Here is a 21,913-nt window from a genome sequence, read left to right on the forward strand (position 1 = left end):
CTGCAAAGGCCAGCCATGGCCCTGATACCGCAATGATTGGGGGATGGCACAGTGCCTGCCTGAGGACATTCCCAAAAGCCACCTGCCCTTCACCGAAAGTCAGTTTTGCTTCTGAAATTCAGCTTGACTCTGGGTTTATTCAATTCCAAGTTTGATAATGTCCCGCTTTGGAAGCACGCATTGCACGTAAGTATTTTGCAAGGAAGTTCTTTAGGTGAATATGCATCATAGTCACACTTGCTAGAAGGAACCAATGCAGAGCATGCAGTGGGGCAGTGACTCAGAGTCAGCTGTGTTTGCCCACATTCCCTTTAAAACAGAAATAGCATGGGACCAGCAGTTAGCGTAATGGCTATGTCACTGGACTCCCATGTAGCCGACCACAGTTCGAGTCCCAGACCCGGTGGCTTAAACTCATGCCTGGCGCGTGTGTGTGCGTGCCCAAGATCCCGAGAGGAGAATGGAGGAGAAGGGATTGTGGCGTGGCCATCCCCCCTCGGGGGTGATTTCTCACTTTCTGTCTCTCTGTCTCTCTCTGTCTGTCTGGTGAGCGCATGCGCCCTGAAGCAAAAAACACTCAAAAAAAAAAAAAAAAAAAAAAAAAAGAAAGAAAGAAAAGAAAAGAAATAGCAGGCCTTTTTTACATATGACTGTAAAGGAGGTGGTTACCATTTTAAGAAGCAGAAGTGTCAAATTGTTACAACCTGGCTCTTCCATGTGTGCGATCAATGTTTTTTTAAAGTAACATCCATTCCTCTGGAATACATTTTATTTGAAAAACTAATTGTAGGTGTAGAAAATACCTTCCCGGGGCTAATTGTGAAACATGACTTTGCCTCGTCCTTTCTTGGTGCCACTACCTCAGGAAAGAGCCGATTGGTTTCCACAGCCACATCTGACCAGGAGAATCTGGGTAAACCTGAGTCTTCTCCTGGAATTGGATACCGTCCTTGCCACATCCTGAGTGTACAGTTAGACACAGTCTTTCCCTCCGCGCGGCAGAGAGCTTCGCGCATATGTTCAATTTCCCTTTATTAACCTCTAGTTAGAAAGTCCCACATAGTGCATGCTGCTTTTAGTATGCCAAAGAGCAGCCGCACTGTCTTTCTAAAGCAACCCATTAAAAGGCAACTCACTGAACCATTTTCTAACACCTGAGAGCAATTAATGTAAGCAGAGACAGGAAACATCATCAATTATTTAAAATAAAATGAATATGTAATGTTGACCTTCTCCAACTGCCATCGGTTTTATACTTACACCTGAATAAACTCAGGGGAGCACAAAACCCACAAGGCCCTTCAGGTTGCAGTCTGCAGCCAGGCAGGCTCTGGTCACCGGGAGGGTGGCCTGGCTTGCTGCCTGCAGCCCTGAGCAGGAGGTGGAGGGGCCCCTGACACCTGGAGAGCCAAGGGGGGAGCTTCCAGCCCCTGAGCACATTGCCTCCTGGGGAGAGGAGCTTCACGGAAGAACTCTCCCTGCTCTCCTGTCTTTCCCAAATATTTTGACTTGGAAGAGGGCTAGCATTGCTGCTATTTCATATTTCTGAATGTGTGTATGTGAGTGTATAATGGGCTGTCAGGAAAATGCGTCATGACTTTTCCGACAACCCAATACATACATGTGAGGGAGTGTTCACAAAGTTCACGGGAAACACGTATGATGAAAAAACTATGCATGGGCCTCAACATTTTTTTGCACCAAAATAAACTCAGCCATTAATTCCATTTTTCCACAAACTCTTTGAAGCACCTTTCATATATAACCTATGACATCCTTTATTCATAGCGTCATTAGTCTTTTTTTATTTCTTTTCTTTTTATGGAGCGATCCTTTTCCATCCTTGGAAAAAATAAAAATAAAAAAGAAGGGGTGAATGTAGGCCATGCTTATTCGGGAAGCCCGGAGAGCTGTGTTTGTGTAGCTGTAATAGCCAGTTGCTGGAATTAAATGAATCATCTGCTTTCTGAGCAGAGGGGATTTTCTGCAACTTTGAAAGCTCAGACATTCTCTAAGGGCAATGTCACTGGCTGAGAATGGGGGAGGATTACAGCCAGGGAACACAGAGTTTATTACTTAATGTAATTGCTGTGCCCGACATATGGCGTGAGCCAGGATTCGGCACAGCGATGGCCCCAGATTTTCAGAGCAAAGCCTATTAGACATGAAGTACAGAAAGTCCTTTGTGACTGTTCGCACTAAACAAGGCTTGAAGTGCTGGTGTCTATTTTTCCCCTGGCTTGTATTAGTGATTCCAAGAAAACACACAGAGGGCCTCATGCAAAATGACCCGAGCTTCTGCCAGGTCATCCTCCTCCGATCCTCCTCCAGATAATGTGGAGACTCTGCGAACAGTCTGAGTTTCCATCTCAGCCATGACTACAAAGGCAAAGTTGACTATTTTCTGGGAGGCGGTGTATCACAGAGCTATTCCTCAGGCTGTTATTATGAACCTTTCTAATATAAAGCTTTTCTCTTTCTTTTCTTTTTTTTTTTTTTTTTTAGGAGGTTGTCCACTCAAATTGGCCCAGAGCCTAATCGCAAACAGGTTTTGCTTGAGAAGCTTAAAGAAAACACAAGGGGAATCGTTTGCTAATACGAATTACAAAAGAAGAGCAATAAGTTCTTTATGTCTGTCTTTATAATCCTATGGCCAAAAAGGGCTTTGTTCCTTTTAACATGGCATTATATATCTTAAACTTCAATGTGAATAAATGGCTTGAGGGGGAGAACCAACATGAAGAATGCTTTCTCCACTGCCTTCTTTATCACCACGGAATCAGATTTCCCTGCTCACACAAAGAAAGGAGGCTAGGTTTAAGAAACCCATGCCAAGAAGCAAAATTAGGATGGGGTAAACAAGGTTCACAGACCATGTGAAACTGTCCTTTCATTCGGAAATTCCTGATTAATTAACCATCTGTGCAAATACGAAGGCAGAGGTAACATCTCTGCCGTGTCAGGAATGACCCTTGTTGTAGGAGGAAACACAACTCCAGAGCAAGTCGCAGACCTTGAACATCATAGATCCCGTTACCTCAGTGATGGACACACTGCTGTGTTCATGTGTGGGCAGAGACGGTTACAAAATGCCCAGCCCTGAGCTATGCTGGTTAAGGAATAGAGAATAAACGTGGTTTTAAAATATTAGAAACAGCATTATACGATACATGATCTGGGGAAGTGAGGGAGTTTTATTCAGGATAAACAAGTAAGAAGCTATAACCCTATCTAAAAGTCAGGGTTTAAAATGAAAATCTCTCACAGGTACTATTGTACTCAGCTACTGAGCCCAGAAAACATGCAACGAGAGGGAGAGACCGTTTCCAGGTCATAGAATTGCAATAGAAACTTCCAGTGGCATTTTTGCTTTGAAACGCTGTGATGGCAGACATATCTGTGTGCACCCTTAGTCTAAACCATAGGCCCCAGTGGGCTGGCCTCAGCATAGGGGGTGAGCTGAACCCAGTGGCTAAGGGCTGTGCTATGGCAGCGCAATCCCACATGCTGGCTGGTGCTCCAGTCTCCTGCAACTTGAAAAACACACTGGGCACACGTACATGCGTGCCCAAAATTCTGACAGGATGGAAAAGTGGAGGAAAAGCAATGGTGGCATGACCATCCCCCATGAGGGAATGTGCTCTCTTTGTGGCAAGCACACATCCCCTCTGACAATAAACAGAATTAAAAAACAAAAAAAACATAGTCCTGGGACCGGCAGGTAGTGTGGAGGTTAAAGTGGCTGGATCCCACATGGTCCTGAACCTGGTGGCTTCAAAAAAATTTGCCAGTTGTGTGTGTGTGTGTGTGTGTGTGTGTGTGTGTGTGTGTGCCAAAAATCCCAAGAGGAGAATGGAGGAGAAGGGACTGTGGTATGGTCATGCCCCTGGGGGATGCTTTCTCTCCTTCTATCTCTCTCTCTGCTCTCTGTCTCTCTCCAGTGAGTGGATGCACCCTACAGCAAACTAAAACAATATAATCCCTGAGACTCTGCCTTTGGGTCTTATTTAGAACAAGAGTACGGTGGAGAGACTGAGAATTATCTGCGGCCCAGTCTTGTCAATGCAGAGTAAGTATGGGAAGGCAGATGGCGTGGGCTAGGATCTATGATGAGCAGATGAAGACTGAGGGACAGCACTGGGTAGGACAGGGACACTTCCCTTAGTTACACCGGAGTCTTTTCCATAATACGAAGGTATTGCTAAAAATCTCCGGCCCACCAGAGCAGAGACTTAGGATGGCCGGAATCCCAGAAGAAGCAAGACTGCATAGCGGGGAGGTGGAGTGGTAGGGCATGAGGGGCAGGAGCCAGCACTGGATGCTTGACATTATGGAGGGTACCGCACTTTTTTCTTTTAAGGTTTTGGCCTTAAAAGTGTATGCACTTGCCTGAAAGAGACAGAGAGACAATGAGAGGAAAAGTGAGCAATCACCCCCTGGGGGGATGGCCACATCACAGTCCCTTCTCCATTCTCCTGGGATTGGGGCATACGTACATGCACATGTGCCCAGTGTGATTTTCAAGCCACCAGGTCTGGGACTCAAACCGCAGTCAGCCACGTGGGAGTCCGTCACCTTAACCACCGTGCCACCTGCTGGCCTTGTGCCAGCACATTTTATAAAAGCTCCCTTCTATGCAAATCCTTTAGATTTGATCTTTCAATGGCCTCTTTCATTCTACTTTATGGGAAAACTTCAAAATGTTGTGCAAAATTGGAATTAAAGTACAAATTTATTTTGGTTGGAGAGAATCTAGAAACCCAGGTGTAATCTTCTCATAATATTCACTTTCTATGAAATGGAAAGACACCTTGTATTTTCTTCACCAAAGTCTCTGTATATCCTATCTGTATATTTGTTTTTTGTTTGGGGGAAAATGCTGATGTGTTTGGAAAAGGCACTCCAGCCCCTCTGACAATACTCTGTCAAAGGAGTTATATCCTTGAAAAGTATTGAGGTTGGCAAAAATCACCTTCACAAAATAGAGGTCTCTTAGAGAATAGACGATTCAGGGAAAAACAACACATAAAGATTCTGGAAGGCTTCCAATTCCAAACAAAACACTTGAGAACATTGTGAACCTTCCTGACTTCTCCATTCTTTTGGTTATTGGGAGCTGTGGCTCTATTACCTTTCAGACAAGTTATACAGTAGGCAGACTCAACCACTTCCTAAAATGTTTGCAAACTTGATGATAAATTGCACACTTAAAAATTTTGGTATAAAAGATAAAGCTACATACTCTCAAAACCATAGCTAGCAATTGTTCGGTGGATGAGCGATTATTATCTTTTTTTTTTTTTTTTTTTGAGAGGTTTTCGCTATAGGACGCGTGCGCTCGCCAGACAGACAGAGAGAGACATAGAGACAGAAAGCGAGAAATCACTCCTCAGGGTGGATGTCCACGCCGCAATCCCTTCTCCTCCATTCTCCTCTCGGGATCTTGGGCACGCACGCACACACACCCGGCGTGAGTTTTAAGCCACCGGGTCCAGGACGTGAACCGCAGTTGATTACGTGGGAGTCCAGCGACATAGCCATTACGCTAACTGCTGGTTCCCTATTATCTATTATTGATAGTTACGGCATATGTAGGTTTATATACTCTAGTCACACATTTAGTAACATTAAACTGATACAGTTAGCTCCCTTTTCAAAGTATAATTTAGTCATTCTTAACTAATGATGCTGTCTTCATAAATTCTATTAAGAGGCCTCCTCCACGTCATGTACAGAAGATCCATTCACCTACAGAAGGACTGCGAGAAAGGGAAGAACGTGTGTGGAGACCCTGGCTCCATGCGCTAGCGGTACGGTGACGTTATTCGTTACAATAGAAAATGGAAAGTAGGGTTTTGAAGAAAGTTCTTGACTTTGGTTTTGGATCTGACAGACGGCTTTGGAGGAGTACCCAAGTGGAGATGCCAAGGGGGCAGTTGGAAAATCATGGAGAATATCAGTCCTCATAACACACAGAGCTACACTCCATGTAACCAGTAGGCGAAGAAAAATTCTTCACAAGACAAAAATCTGAGCATTTTATTTGACAAATACCATGGATGCTTTCAAATGCATATCATCTGTCCTTTCAAGTAGCCCCTTTGAAGTTTGCTCACCTGCAGGCTCCCTCTTATCCTCCCTGCTTTGTTTCATTAGACTCCTCGCCTCCCCTTGAGTTGCGCAATGCTCTCTGTCTTCCCTTGCTTACGTACAGGCATTTTTTTGGAGAGTCTTGATTCTTTTTGATAAAAGAAAGCCTGTAATTTGGAAGGAACTGGGGTGAGATTGTCAAACTTCTGGCTGGTGAAAGTTCCTTTTACTTTCTTCCTGGGTATAGATATTCAAAATCGACCTCCAGCTCTCATCTAGGTGTATTTTCCCACAATTAGCATGACGGACCTGAAGCTCAAAAGGAAGATCAAGTGTGTAGAGCATCTGCACACAGGTGTAACTGAAGCTGTGGCCATGGCTGAAATTGCTCAAGAGAGACCAGCACAGTAAGAAAGGGCCCCTGGAGAGTCTCATACCAACAACTTGAATTTTTACTATGTAAATGTACTGGCCCCTGGAGATAAAACGTCTCTCTGTGAAATGTTATCCCTTATTCTAGTTACTGTCAGCACATGATGGCAGCTAATGGCCTCAACTAAGCATATTTTTTTAAGTATCAAATTGCCTATGTGTTTTATCAAAATATACTTTTAAAATATACTTTGGTCTCCCATTTCAATGAAAAATGAGGGATTGTAGAGCTTTTCAAAAGTGAGGGGTTATGGGCTGGCCCGTAGTACAGTAGTTAAGCGCTGTAAAGTGGGAACCAGATCCCATGTGGCTGACAGTGGTTCAAATCCTGGCCCACTCAGGTTGAAAAGCATACCAGGTACGTATGACTGCGTCCAAAATCCTGACAAAGACAAGGAGGAGAGGCGTGATCACACCTGTGTGGGGGTTGCTTTCTCTTTCTCTCTCACTCTGGCAATAACAACAAAAACCATAATCAAAGTAGGGGTTAGCTACTGGCATATTTGAAAATCTGATGTAATACCATTTGAATACCAACAAACTGAAGAAATGGCTGCAAATGGGTCTCTTTTCCTCGATGCTGAAACCATTTTTTTTTTTTTTTTTGAAACAGAAACAGAGAGCAGGGATAATCTGAAAATTAGATAATCCATTATAGGGTAATCAAGAAGTGGCTGTGTAAGCAAATATTGAGGATTTTATACATCATTACACATCAAAACTTATTCTTTGAGCTTTCCAATACATGCACTCTCTTCAGTACATACATGCACAGTAAGGTTAAGACTCCCATGAGAATCCTGTAAACTACATTTCACAGAAGCAAATACAGAAAGCCTGATTGGTCACGGGAAACGGATTCTTTATTTGTGGGGCTAAAGACGTCAAAGGACCATTGTTATAAAGGGTACATTAGTGGAACCAGCAGTTAGCGTAATGGCTGTGTCGCTGGACTCCCACATAGTCAACCGCAGTTCGTGTCCTAGACCTGGTGGCTTAAAACTCACGCCAGGCGCATGTGCGTACGTGCCCAAGATCCCGAGAGGAGAATGGTGGAGAAGGGATTGCGGCGTGGCCATCCCCCCTGGGGGGTGATTTCTCGCCTTCTGTCTCTCTGTCTCTCTCTCTGTCTGTCTGGCTAGCGCACGCGCCCTATAGCAAAGACGTCTCAAAAATTTAAAAAAAGGGTACATTAGTGATGATCTCTATAGAAAGTGAATTGCAGTCTATGATCTGGATTCTAGAACTGGGCCTTCTAAAAACTGTGTGGTTTGGATCTATTTGCCAGTTTTGTACTACCATTTTTACATGTCAAACGACGAGTTTTGTCTAAAGGGTCTCTATATACCCTTCCCGTCTGGATGTTACTCAGTTCTCATGTTCAAACACGGAGGATGCTTGGGGCACTATAATGACTCATGAATACTGCAGACCGACTCCCTGCCTTTTCCAAAATGCTAGTCATGTCTGACCTCCAATGTTTGTGCAGCTGGGAGCTGAACTGGCCCATTATGTCCATAACTGTGCTCCTGTCTGGGTGGTGGATATTAATTTCTATCTTAGAAAGTCAGTTGTGCTTTTAGGAATTTAAGACAACTGGCTAATAAGAACACCTTTCATTCTTTTCTCTGATTACGTGACCTAACCTGGAATCGTCTTTTCTTCTTCTTTCTGACCCCATTTGTTCTATATTGCATCCATTTCCTTTAAAAAAAAAAAACTAACTATGACTACTTTACTCAAGAAAAGACTGCTTGGCATACCCTTCTAGGCCTGTCACTCTAATTTCAAAGTCTAGAAAGCTTCTGACATTCTGAACCTTAGGAACCCACGTGGGGGGTCAGCAGGTGGTATGGTGGCTAAGGCACTGGCTTCTCATTTTCTGTCTCTCTCTCTCTCTGGTGAGTACACATGTCCTATAGCAAATTAAAAATAAAATAAAATAAATAATTCTAAAAGCAAACAAAAAGGAAACCCACATGGGTGAATGCTTCTGGGCACCTTTCCGTTCCCCGAGTATATGCCTTCGCTATACGACCGTTCTATCAGCTCTTCCTGAGTGTTCTGCTCTTTTCTCACTAGGAAAGCTCTGCTTGTTCTTCCAGATCCCCCTTCCATGCTGCCTGTCTGTGAACCTCTCCTTCCCCGCCCTGTAGCATTAGTTCTCCGTCCGTAGCTGGGTGCCACTTAGTTCATGCATCCATTCCTCTGGCCCATTACTTAGCGCCGTCTGAGGTGTCACTGCCTTTGCTCTGTGACGGTCTCTTCCAGAGGAGTAGGAGCTCTTTGGAGACAGAGCAATGTCTTATTCATCTTTGAACCTTCAGCATCTAAAACGGAGCTGACAAAAAAAGCAAATGTGTTGTATTAGTTCAGGCTCCCAAAAGGGCACTTGGGGATGGGGCTGACGTTTTATCCTCATTTGTAATGGATACTGGAGGAAAATCTCAAGACTGAGTCTCTCTTTGGGTAGTAGCAGTGGTGAGGAGGGTTGAAAATATAGATTTCTTGACCAGACTTGCTATTGGGAGGGAATTATGTATTGATAAAGCTCATTTTCATCATCAATAAAGTGACTTGGAGATATTGATTGTTGTTATTCATGGATCCCTGATTCTTCTAATTCTGGGTACACCGTCTGATCACATGTCTAGCCCCTGGAAGCAGCGAGGCCACTAACAGCACAGTGATTTGTAAGAGGAAGGAAACGGCATCTTCTTACTCAGATTTCAGTGCTGGTACAAAGTCCTCAAAGCTTTCTTTTCCTGCTGTCATAACAACTGGCAGCATTTGAGGTGGTGACTGCTCCTCAAGTGTGGGACCCTGAGTGTTAAGATGTACAGACCTCTTTAGGTGACCTAGGTGTTCACCAGCAGGAGCAAGAAATACATCTGTGTTGTTTTTACACTGCTTAGAGCTAACCCACAGAGATCAGCTTGATAGACATCTTTCAGTCTAGGGCCAGGCCTGTAGCTCAATGGTGAAGGGAGCCAGATGCTCCAGTATTGATTGTGGTTCTAATCCCAGCTCTGGCAGCATGAAAAACATGTCGGATACAGGTGTGTGTGTGTGTGTGTGTATGTGTGGGTTTGTGTGTTTAAAATCCTGACGTGTCGGGGGCCAGTAGATGACATAGCAGTCACAACATTGAACTCCCACATGGCCGGCAGTGGTTTGAGTCCCAGTCCCGGTTGCTTGAAAATCACGCTGGGTACATGTGTGTGTGTGCCCAAGATCCTGGGAGGAGAATGGAGAAGAAGGGATTCTGGCATTGTCATCTCCCCCGGGGGGGGGGGGTGATTTCTCATTTTCCTTCTCACTGTCTCTGTCTCTCTCTGGTGAGAGTACACTCTCTAAGGCAAAAACCTCTACAAAAAAATAAAGTCCTTACGTAAAGAAAGAATGGAATAAGAAGGCTGAGGCTGCAGCATGATCACACCCCACTGCAGAGTGTTTTCTCTCTCTTTCTCTGTCATGTGCTTTTTACCAAAAATAAAGTAAGAGATGCCTTAGTCTAGAAATGGACTTCTTCTACCATATCACCCTGAGCATCTCCTATCATGAGACTAACACTGCATTGTAAGAACTTGTAAATTTAGTGCACATTCTTGGTAGGCTGCAACCCAGCAGTTCTCTGAGATTTTCATAGACCATCTGCATCTGTATCGCCTTGGAAGGGGGTCAAAAATGTAAATGATAAGACTCCAAGCCAATACTAATGAAGCATAGTCTTAGGAAGTCTGACCGAGAAAGCTATACTTTCAACCCTTCTCTCCACTGCTTATATACAGATGTGTGTGTGTGTTTATAAGTTTCATGAGAAACCACGTGCCTCTGGTTGAGTGGAACTAAATGAGAATGCTGGTTTCTGGGGGGCAGAAGCCTTGTTTATCTTGTTTAGTTCCTAATCCAGTTTCTAGCACAAAGTCAGGTGCATGGAACTTAGGAAAGAAGCAAATATTTATTTGATACAAGTGAAAAGAGTATTATAATTCTCACCCTTCCACCTCAGGGGCATTCTGTGAAGATAAAATTATATAAAGAATATAAAACTACTTTGAGTGCAGAAAAAGAATATATCATCACTCTACATAGACAATGAACAAATCGTTTAACCAGCATTGTTACCTTGAACCTGTAACACTTTACGTAGAGCTAAAACTGGTTGACCACCCGCTCTAGGCTGGGTGCTCTTCCAAGGCCTTCTTTTATCTTTTCAAAAACTCTTTGTGAGAAAGGCGATCTGTCCCCATTTTACACATGAGGAAACCAAGAAGTTTAAAATGTTCGTCTTGGCCAAGATTTCGCAGCTGGTAAGTCCTAGATCAGTGGTTCTTAGACTTTAGCAAGCCCCTGGATCCCCTAGAGGGTGTGTTAAAGCACAGGTGAGAGACTGCTTGGTTCTAGCCCAGAGTTTCTACGTTAGTAGGTTTGGAGTATGGGTTTGGAATACGCCTTTTCAATAAAATACCGGGTGATGCTAATGCTCTTGACGTGGGCCCCAGTTTGACAACCAATATACTACAGACAGACTTGGTCCAGGAATTCTTTTTTCTTTTTTCTTTTCCTCTTTTTCTTTCCTTTTTAAAAAAGAAATATGCAAGATGATTGTGGCGGAGTGAAGGTGAAGACAGGCCAGTGTGATGTGGAATGAGATTGGCAAGGGGTCCAAAGGCTAGATCAGGAAGGGTCTTGTCAGCCAGATTGAGGAATTGAGATCTTATTTGAAGTCCTCAGGGAATCCAGTGGACGTGAGTGACTGATTGGATACATCTTTTTTTTTTAAAGGCATTTTCCTTAGGACCCGTGCACTCCTGTAGAGAGACGGAGAGAGACAGTCAGAGGGAAAGTGAGAAATCACTCACAACTCCTCCCCCCTGGAGGATGGCCATGCCACAATCCTTTCTCCATTCTCCTTCTGATATTTTGGGGACTCACTCATATGTGCCCAGTGTGATTTTCAAGCCACCAAATCGGGCACTCGAATTGTGATCAGTTATGTGGGAATTCAGTGCCTTAACTACCGCGCAACCTACTGGCCCTGGATACAGGAATTCTGACATCAGGACCCTTGTTCTTAGTGGTTTTCCTGCCATTTGAGTTCTCATGTATGATATTTCTTCTTAAGTAAACTTCCACTTTAATTCCACTTTTTCCATTATCTTTACTTTTTGTTTTGTTTTTGTTTTTGTCATAAGGTGCGTGTGTTTGCCAGAGAGAAACAGACAGGCGGGGGGTAAAGTGAGAAATGACTCCCCAGGATGGATGGCCATGCCGCAATCTGTTCTTCTCCATTCTCCTGGGATTTGGGGCACATGCACAAGCCCAGTGTGATTGTCAAGCCACCAGATCCAGGATTGAACTGTGGTTGGCCTTGTGAGTTCAGCACTTTAACCACCACACCATCTGCTGGCACAAGGTTCCTTCTTAATTATTTTCAGTTGCACATTAGTGTACAGAGAAGCTGGGACGTCATTGTCAACTACAACTGGGCGTTGTGTATAACTATTTTGGGATTGGTGAATGGGGTTCTTTCCACATGGCATCCTTAGAGGTAAAATAACGCTGGAAGTTTTTCAAAGTTTAGTTTTGGAAGTTAAGGCAACGATCATTATTGGGAAAAAATCCCTAACATAGATCTTCACCCGTTTGTGGCAGCTGGTCTTCCAGGTGTATGTGTTCAGCCTAGGTGTGCTTCTTTCCCTTTATTCCTGCACGTGGCCCAAACATGGGATGTTCTATGAGATTAAGGAGACACCAGTGATTTGGAGCTATTTTTTATAGAATCGATCATCCCCTCTGACTCCTCAACATAGTTTATTTGGGGTTTAGCTTATGTATTCTCTTTTTCTGGAAGAAATCGCTAAAGCATTACTTAACAAATAATTTATATGTGGACCAAAAGAACACAAAGCTGGATATAAAAAGTTGAGATGACCCTTCTAAATTTAATGCTTATCAGTGGGTCTTTGGTTTGTGCAAATGTCACTGGACTTAAGGAAAAAGCCTATTCCCAAATCAAGACTCTGGTTTTCCTTGCAATGAATGTCGAAGAGGTTTCAAGTCATATGCAATTAAGTATATCTCTTACCACATTCGCATGGTATCTGTCCTCACTGTCTGTAAGCTCAAATGAATGTATACATACTCCAAATTGAATATTTCTTCCATTCTATTAAGTTAAATAAAAATTTTCTAAAGTAGCTAACATCTGTATCTTACAATATTTTTATTAGAAAGTCCAAAGACAGGGGCTTGGAGGTTAAGACGCTGGATCCCACATGGCCGACTGCACAGTTGGGGTCTCAGACCTGGGTGCTTGAAATCATGCTGCACACGCATGTGTGTGCTCAAATCGTGAGAGGAAACTGGAAGACAAGGGCTTGTGGTGTGGTCATTCCCCGGGGGTGATTTCTCACTTTCTTCTTCTCTTCTTACACCTTGTTTTCAAGTTCACAGTTCAGAATGGTTTATAACTAGTCAAATAAAATGAAATGAAATAATACAACCGTGACAAAACCAAGGTAATAACAGTAGTGGGGCCGGCTGGTGGCGTGCTGGTTAAAGACGCTGGACCATTCGAGTCTTGGACCGGGCAGCTTGCTTTCTCACTTTACCTCTCTCTGTCTCTGTCTTTCTCTGGTCAAATTAAAAAATAATAATAAACTAAGTTAAATAAAATAATTCTTTAAAAATAATAATAACAGTAGTAAACACTATCAATAATGATGCTTAGCTTCTATTCACAACACCAATTTCACTGGTTAGAAAGAATTAAAAATTGCGGATGAGATGAGAAAATAAAAAGCAATAGAAGTAAAAATGACTTATCATAGAGGGAAGGTTTGTTTTTCTGGCATTTTTAATCCCAGAGGCCATGTGCATGCACTACAGAGAGAAAGAAAGAGAAACCCCCATAAAGACCTGGTCACATGGCAACAATTTTCCCTCTAATTCTCCATCAGGTTTTTCCAGTCACCAGGGCCGGAGTACAACCTCTGTTTGGCCATATGGGATCCGTTTCTTCTGAATGACTTGTAACCGTTGCACTACGGAGCCAGTGCTGAGAAGAAAGATTCTTCTGTGAATATCACAGCATTTACTGCATACATGGGTTAGTGTCACTGCCGTGGTAAAGCAGGACCACTGACTCTCTAAAAACAATGCTGATGATCATTGCTGGGGACATCGAGCCATAGGAATCAGCCATGCTAGGAAACCCTGGCTAGAGACACTGTATCCAGGTCCGCATTCAGCTGCAAGCCACGAAATGGCCCCTCAGACACTTAGACACATCAGGGCCGATTAGTCTTGTAAACGTGAAATTTGAGTAAGTAGCCCAGGGAAGGACGGTGGTTCAATGGTGCAATCGGAGGATTAGGCTTCCAACTTCCTGCTCTGCAGTCCTCATCTCATAACTTGTGTCCTCATAGGTGCAAGGTGGCTGCTGCCCTTGCAGGCACTGGGTCCTAATTCCAGGAAGGAAGAAGGAGAAAGAGTGGAAGGAAGAGTCGTGCCGTCTAGGACAGTGCTCCTTCTTTTGTTGCTAAGGAACATCCACCCAGAGCTTCTGCAGGCCCTCACTGGCCACTCCTCAGTGCATCATAGTCTGGGAAGATGATTGCATAGGCCTTCACCTGCTCAGCAGAAGAAAGCAAAAGAGAGGAGAGTTTTAAATGCTCTTAAGGAGCCAATCCCTGGTGCACCTCAAGGACTACTTAGCTATCATTAATGGGAAATTTATTTTTAGAAGGCATGTGCACTCGCCAGAAAGACAGAGAGACAGAAAGTGAGAACTCACCCTCCAGGGGAGATGGCCACACCACAATCCCTTCTCCATTCTTCTCTCAGGATTTTGGGCACATACACACATGTGCCAGGTGGGTTTGAAATCGCCAGGTTTGGGACTCAAACCACAGTTTACTACGTGGGAATCTAGCAAGGTAACCATTACACCATCTGCTGATCCCACAAAGACAATTTTTAATAGTGTTGACCTCTGAATAACAGGCAGAGAGACAGTCCCTAAAAGGAGAATGGTATTTATTTTAGAATAGGCATTACAGTGTACAATATGCTTGCCAGAGTAAACTACACCCACATTAGAGGAGTAAGGGAAGACAAGGGCGTTTAAGGAAAGTGATTTAGGGGACCAGCAGTTAGTGTAATGGCTATGTCGCTGGACTCCCATGTAGTCGACCGCGGTTCAAGTCCCGGACCCGGTGGCTTAAAACTCACGCCAGGCGCGTGTGCGTGCGTGCCCAAGATCCCAAGAAGAGAATGGAGGAGAAGGGATTGCGGTGTGGCCATCCCTCCTGGGGGTTGATTTCTTGCTTTCTGTCTCTCTGTCTCTGTCTGACTGGCGAGCACTTGCACCCTATAGCAAAAAACTCTCCAAAAAAACCCCAAACAAACAAACAAAAGTGATTCATTTGGGGCCCACCAGGATTGATGACGAAGGTGGCTTCAGTCCTCAGTTGGAAAGGCAGCTTGGGGCAGGTGTCCTCGCAGAAGTTTGCTGGTGTCAGATTGCAGTGGGCTTTGAGCAAAGTTGTGGTTCTGGCAGAGTCCCTGTGACAGCTCTTGTTACAAAGTTCACGTGTGTGAGAACCACCTCCTCCCCTGGCCCGCTTAGTCAGGGTTTAACACAAGTCAACACATCGATCTGGAAACCTTCACGTGCTGCATTCTTGCTTCTTGAAAATTGCTGCCAGTGGCACTCCAGTACGGAAACGTTTTGTCAAAGGCATGCTTTTTGAGGACACGTCGTAAATAAGAAAATTGGGGATGACTCTGCTAGACACGGGACTTCTAAGGGTACTTTTGCTTGGATACCTCTGTGACCGCCCTATCAGAGATTGTCAGAAGAGTTGAATTCAAACCACATCCATATCCTCGAGTTCCCAAGGACAAGTGTGAATTCTCAGAGACACTGCCAAGGAACTCCTTTAGAGGATGAGGTGATTGTTCACACAATGGAGCCAGCACTTCACCTAATTATGGAGCGCGATATTATTTCTTTTCTTTCCTCCCCTTCCTTTCAGATTGTTACACTAAAGGCCTGCCAGGGGTAAGAAAAGGACCCACTGCTAAGCCCTCTCCCCATTAATGACCTCTTCTTCAACTACACAAAGCCCCAGTCAAAGCCTTGAGATTATTGTTAATAAGTATTTGATTAAATCCTTAGCGAAGGGCCCTCCAACTCCTCGATTCATGTCTGGGGGAGGCGTGGTTTTTATTCCCCAAATTACATCATATTCCTCCAGTAACATATATAATGGCCTACCTGCTGAGTTGGGTTGGCTTACATAAGAGCTGGGAGGACTTTTTTTGCTGACCTCATTCAAAGTCTTTTCATGATATTTGTCAACTTCATGGCTGCCCGTCATTTTCCTGTGTGAATGTATGAATCTAACTGGAGTTCAAAACTCCGCCTCTGGCAAAAAGGAACTGCAATCCTGGGGTCATATTTAAACTGCTAAATGTCAGAATGGCTAAAATTCAAAAAAATAAAGAATGACAAGTTCTGGTGAGGTTATGTTGAAAAGGGAACTCTCCTACACTGTTGGTGGGGATGTAAATTAGAGAATGATCTGGAGATTCCTCAGAAGCCTACAAATAGAATTACCACATAACCCAGTAATTCCACTCCCCAAATACCGAAGGGGAAACTTCAGTCAGAAAACCACAGTTTATTGTTTTATTGTAGCATTATTTACAATAGCTAGGTTATGGAATCAACCCAAATGTCCACAACTAGATGAGTGGATTGAAAAAATAGGGCATATGTACTCTTTGGAATACTACTCAACTATAAAAAACGAGACCCTACATTTGACACAGAGTGGGTGAATATGGAAGACTTAATGCTAAACAAAGCGAGCCAGACTACGAAAGACAGACTTTGCATGTCCCCACTCACTACAGCAAGTGTCTGCGTGCTCTAGCAGAAACTGAGCGACTGGGCGGTGTAGGAGCAGGGAGGGCGACTGCAGCTACTAGAGATAGTAAAGGCCAGGGCTAGAACGGGGTAGGTAGTGGGGGGAGGGCGGGAGGGAGAAAACAATTCTTTGAGACAAAAATGAAAAGTTACTGGAACCAGCAGTTAGCGTAAAGGCCATGTCGCTGGACTCCCACGTAGTTGACCGCAGTTCGCGTCCAGGACCCGGTGGCTTAAAACTCACGCCAGGTGCGTGTGCGTGCGAGCCCAAGATCCCGCGAGGAGCACGGACGAGAAGGGATTGTGGCGTGACCATCCCCACTGGGGGTGATTTCTCACTTTCTGTCTCTGTCTCTCTCTCTGTCTGTCTGGCAAGTGCACGCGCCCTATAGCGAAAAAAACCTCTCCAAAAAAAAATGAAAAGTTATTTGCTGACGATCACTTACAAATAATGACTTTGTCTTGACTGATAAGCACTGTAATTGTCCTGAGAAAAGCTACATTGCACAATGTAAAGATGTATAGTGATTAAATGTAAGTAATAAGAAATAAATGAATATGTTGCCGAACATGAAGTAGAATCCTGGGTTCCTATCCTCTCTGCTTCATTGCTGTTGTGTGTTTATGTGTGCATTTTAAACGTGTGAAGACCTTTTTTTTTTTTCTTGAGAGGTTTTTGCTATAGGGCGTGTGCGCTCACCAGACAGACAGAGACAGAGAGACAAAAAGCGAGGAATCACCCCCCAGGGGGGATGGCCACGCCGCAATCCCTTCTCCTCCATTCTCCTCTCGGGATCTTGGGCACGCACGCACACACGCCCGGTGTGAGTTTTAAGCCACTGGGTTCGGGACGCGAACCATAGTCAACTATGTGGGAGTCTAGCAACATAGCCATTATGCTAACTGCTGGTCCCACGTGTGAAGAACTTTAATGTTTTAGATATTTATATCAACATTCTGGAAATCAACAGTGAGAGGGGTTGGGTGACTGCACTTTACTTGGAAATCCCTAGTTGCCTCAGCCTGTGTATCTTGGCCAACATTAGACTCACCTTTCAAACACTATGAGTGCCTGGGTGCTATCCCCAGGGATTCTGGAACGAGAGGTCTGGTCCCTGCACATTTAAGCTTTTTAAAAATTTGTTTATTTATTTTATGTATCATGATTACATTATTATTTTAAAGTTTGTTATAGGGCATGCGTGCTCACCAGAGAGAGACAGAGAAAGAGAGAAAGTGAAAAAGCAAGCCATTGGGTCCAGGACTTGAACTGTCCTTGGCCGTGTGGGAGAGTAACCCCTCAACCACCATACCACATGCTGACCCCCACATTTAAGATTTGGAAAGCTCTTCAGGTGGTCTCTAATGTGCAGCCAGGACGGGGACCCACCACACATATGCTTGGAGCTGGTTGCTCCCCAGACAGTTGACAGAAAGCTGTCCCTCTCATAAGTCTTCCTGCACACACATCTCTTCCGGTGGGACTGGGTGAAGTACCTTTGCTATTTGCTTTTCTAAGACCCCACTTTTCCTCTTGCAGCACATATTTATTGTAGATACCCTCTACCCTTTCCACATTGGGCTGTAAGCACCATGAAGTCAGGAATATGGCTGTATTTATTACCAATATCTTTCTGGCATACAGAGGAAATTCTCCAACATGTTTTGTCCAATTATTCCATAAAAGTCTTCCCCACAAGGAAGTTTAAGTACTTCCTCATGCTTCAAATATTTTAGAGCAATGAACTCTCAAAAACTAGATGCCCTGGGACCAGCAGGTGGCATGGTGTTAAGGCATTGGACTTCCACGTAGTCGACTTGAGTTCAAGCTTCAGACCTGGTGGCTTGAAAATCAGGCACATGTGTGTGCATGCCCAAAATCCTGAGAGAAGAATGGAGGAGAAGGGATTGCAGCATGGTCATACCCCTGGGAGGGGTGACTTTTTTTTTTTTTTCCGCTGTAGGGCACGTGCGCTCGCCGGGAGGGGTGACTTTTTTTTTTTTTCCGCTGTAGGGCACGTGCGCTCGCCAGACAGAGAGAGACAGAGAGACAGAAAACCACCCCTCAGGGAGGATGGTCACGCTGCAATCCCTTCTCCTCCATTCTCCTCTCGGGATCTTGGACACACACGCACAGGCGTCCAGTGTGAGTTTTAAGCCACCGGGTCTGGGACGTGAACCGCGGTTGATTACGTGGGAGTCCAGTAACATAGCCACTACGCCAACTGCTGGTTCCCATGGGAGGGGTGACTTCTCACTTTCCTTCCCTCTGTCTCTCTCTGGCAAGCTCAAGTAAAAACCTAAAACAAAGCCAAAAACCAAAATAAACCAACCTCCCCCACCCCCTCCCCCCCAAAAAAAAGAAACACCCACAAGACAAAACAAAACAAAACTGAGTGTCCAGGAAGGTAAAGACAAGGGGGAGGCTGGAGAGGGAATGAAGAGAGGGAAGACAAATAGCTACAGCTGCTGTGGAAGGAGGAGGCCAGGGCAACTAAGAATGGCATGTCTGACTCAAAACGGAGAGACACAGGCAAGGATTATTTATTAATTAATTTATCACTCTGGGAACTATGTTTCCTACTTTGCAGAATGAATTCTCAAAGAATCTCAAGAGACTCTCAAGATTTTTTGAGTTGCTCTCTCTGTTAGCGAGTTAGAATAGAATGAAGTTGGTGAATTTTTCATTACCTGCGTAGGTGCCTCTCAATATGTTGATTTAGAACCTTAATTAAATCTCTGCATCTTGCAAAGGAGTCACAAAGGACAGCATCAGCCTGGTTTATTGGGGACCTTGGTGGTCTATTTGCAAGTCAACTATTGACTCTACCTCATCAAGGGACTGAATTTTCAATGTCTCAGTTTACCCATTTATAAAACAGTAATATCTACAGTTAAGCTGTGCAAATCCAATTCACTGTTGGCAGATTACCCATAGAACTTATGACAGTTTCATTTAAAAAATGAATAACATTTTCCTGATTTGATTGCAATTTAGCAGATACACACTTAACACCTCAATTACATTAATCAAAATGAAGGTTTTCACATGACAGTTTCAAGCCAACAGTCTCAGTATTTGAACCTATTTCACCCTCTTCATTAGAGTGCAGAATTTGATAACTGCGTAGTTGTAAAATAAAACTAGAGAACTCTGTTTTAGAGATTTTTTTTTTAGCACTTCTATTCAGATTTTCTCTGCAAACGAAAGGGTCTTTCTTTTTTGTCTATGGAGGTGGGTGATTCTTTTCTTCATTTTTGTCACCCTCGATGTGTGGGGTGCTGTGTGCTAATTCTATGCCCCTGTATCTTGCTAAGGAACTTAGACATTTCTCTGGGCCAGGAACTGTAGCAAACTTTTATGTTGTATCTTTTCTTTTTTTTGGAGAGATTTTCGCTATACGGCGTGAAAGAGAGACAGACAGAGAGAGACATAGAGACAGAAAGCGAGAAATCACCCCCCGGGGGGATGGTCATGCCGCAATCGCTTCTCCTTCATTCTCCTCTCGGGATCTTGGGCACGCACGCACATGCACCCAGCATGAGTTTTAAGCCACTGGGTCCAGGATGTGAACCGCAGTCGACTACGTGGGAGTCCAGCGACATAGCCATTACACTAACTGCTGGTTCCCCATGTTGTATCTCTTTGCTTGACTCAAACTGTTCAGATTCCTCTTTGTTCTTCGATTCCTATATCCAATCAGTCCTAAAGTTCTGCCCCTTCCTCCTGTTGTAAATTTGGCCACCTCTCAGCCCCCTCATTTTTTTCTTACAGCAGCCATTGTAATTACGATCTTCATCTCTTGTTTCCAAAAATGTAAAACTGTTGCAGCAGCCTCCTGCCTGGCTTCCTCCTTCTGGTCTTGTCCCTTCAAGCTCTCTTCCAAAGACACCCCAGAAACTGGTCTAGGATACAAATGACAGAACATACCTATGGATCCCAATTACTTGGAAGCTCCATATTTGTTGTGCTTTATTGTTTTCTGCATCAGATTTGTTTCAGCAAAGGTTTCTGAGATGAATGCACTTTATAATCCCAGCTTCCTGGACTGGCACAGTGAGTGGTCAAATGGCCCATCTCTCCGGTTTGTGAGTTGGCCAAAGGAGCCTCTCCGTTAGACACGAATGCCTATCTTGGCACACCGCCTCTAAGACAGTTTCACTTCTACATTCCCACTACCTGGAAGACCTTACCCTCTTTCCTTAGCCTAATTCTTACTCCTTTTCATTACTCAGCTCAGATCCAGTGTCTTTGAGAAAGCTTTTGCTGTTTACCATTCTCAAAACCCCAGGCTATGTCATGTGATGCCAGGCCAGGCAGCTTTCAACGCACAGCTGTGAACAGTGGGTCACCTGCCCCACTGTGTCTAAGGCTATTGGTGATACATCCACCTCCACCTCCACCATTACGCTATACCTTCCTTAAGGACCTGCAACTGGGACCAGCAGTTAGCGTAATGGCTATGTCACTGAACTCCCATGTAGTCCACCGCAGTTCGAGTCCCGGACCCAGTGGCTTAAACTCACGCCAGGCGTGTGTACGTGCGTGCCCAAGATCCCGAGAGGAGAATGGAGGAGAAGAGATTGCGGTGTGGCCATCCCCCCTGGGGGGTGATTTCTCGCTTTCTCTGTCTCTGTCTTTTTGGCAAGCTCATGCGCGCTAAAGCACAAACCTCTCCACAAAAAAAGAAAAAAAAAAAAAAAACCTGCAACTCAGTTTTATTCCTTTCTGTAGCTCTAATGACTAGTACATAGAGCTGCTGAATAACTGTTAAAACAAATCTCTTATTATTCATAGAGTCTGGTATAATATGTAGAGTTATGTTTAATAACTATTAACATTTTTAGGTTTGCAGATTTTTGCGTAAAGGAAGAAAGCTGTCTTGTAGGGTAGCAACATCTCAGAGATAATGTCAAGTCAGAATCTTGCATCACTTGTTCGGACAATGTGGGGGTGGACTGGGGGAGTTCAGGGTTGATTCGTCTCTGGTCTTTCTTACCATAAGCTTCTATGGGTCTTGGAGTATTTCAGTTTGGAAGATTTGTTTTACAATCGACTCTCTTCCATATTAAGGAAGTATATAAGGAGAAAAGCACTTGCAAAAATGGACCCCTGTCCCTTTTGTTCTTTAGACTATCATTTATCACAGCCTTTGGCTGCTTTTTAACCCCTGAGCACTTCTGTCTCAGCCTTCGATGAGGTTCTTTCAGCCTCTGAAATGTTGCTCTTCCTTTCTCCTCAAAGGACCCGTTACTTCAAGAAATTCTTGACCTTTCTTCTGGCTTCATCCAACACCTAAAACCTGCATTTTCTTAATCTTTTTTTTGGGGGGAGAGGTTTTTTGCTATAGGGCATGTGCGCTCGCCAGACAGACAGAGAGAGACAGAGAGACAGAAAGTGAGAAATCACCCCCCGGGGGGATGGTCACACCGCAATCCCTTCTCCTCCAT

This window comes from Tupaia chinensis, unplaced genomic scaffold, assembly GCF_000334495.1.
Source record: "Tupaia chinensis unplaced genomic scaffold, TupChi_1.0 Scaffold144806_1, whole genome shotgun sequence".
Classification (NCBI taxonomy): domain Eukaryota; kingdom Metazoa; phylum Chordata; class Mammalia; order Scandentia; family Tupaiidae; genus Tupaia; species Tupaia belangeri.